The sequence below is a fragment of the Meleagris gallopavo genome, chromosome 3, assembly GCF_000146605.3.
Source record: "Meleagris gallopavo isolate NT-WF06-2002-E0010 breed Aviagen turkey brand Nicholas breeding stock chromosome 3, Turkey_5.1, whole genome shotgun sequence".
Lineage (NCBI taxonomy): Eukaryota > Metazoa > Chordata > Aves > Galliformes > Phasianidae > Meleagris > Meleagris gallopavo.
The window spans coordinates 71,182,741-71,183,042 of record NC_015013.2 but is presented as its reverse complement, the minus strand read 5'-3'; the positions used below and the strand labels follow the sequence as shown (position 1 = coordinate 71,183,042).

The following is a 302-nucleotide window of genomic DNA, read 5'->3' as shown; positions in this document are numbered from 1 at the left end:
AAAAAAAAAGCCCAATACAATTCTCAGAACAACTGCAGCAATCATGCCAAAGCCCATCAAGCACAGTATCTCACCTCCAACATTGGCTGGTAGGAGTCAATTAAAAAAGATCATAAGTAACAGAAAGTACAGAACGACACTTTTCCTGGTGCCTCCCAGACTTCAGGCAACTCACACTGCTTCTGGTATCAAATAAGCAGAGCTAATTGATAGTTTGGGTTCACTCCCAGAAGATTTGTAGGATTTTTAGAAAAGGCTCAGGAAAATGCACAAAAAATGTCTGTTTCCATCCTAACACTGCT

General features: G+C 40.4%; 1 protein-coding gene across 1 annotated transcript in view; it reads right to left on the bottom strand.

Annotated features, from left to right (window-relative positions):
- Positions 1-302, bottom strand: part of LOC100545676 (neural-cadherin-like) — a 38,489-nt gene that overhangs the window by 22,610 nt on the left and 15,577 nt on the right. The gene's annotated exons all lie outside the window — the stretch shown is intronic.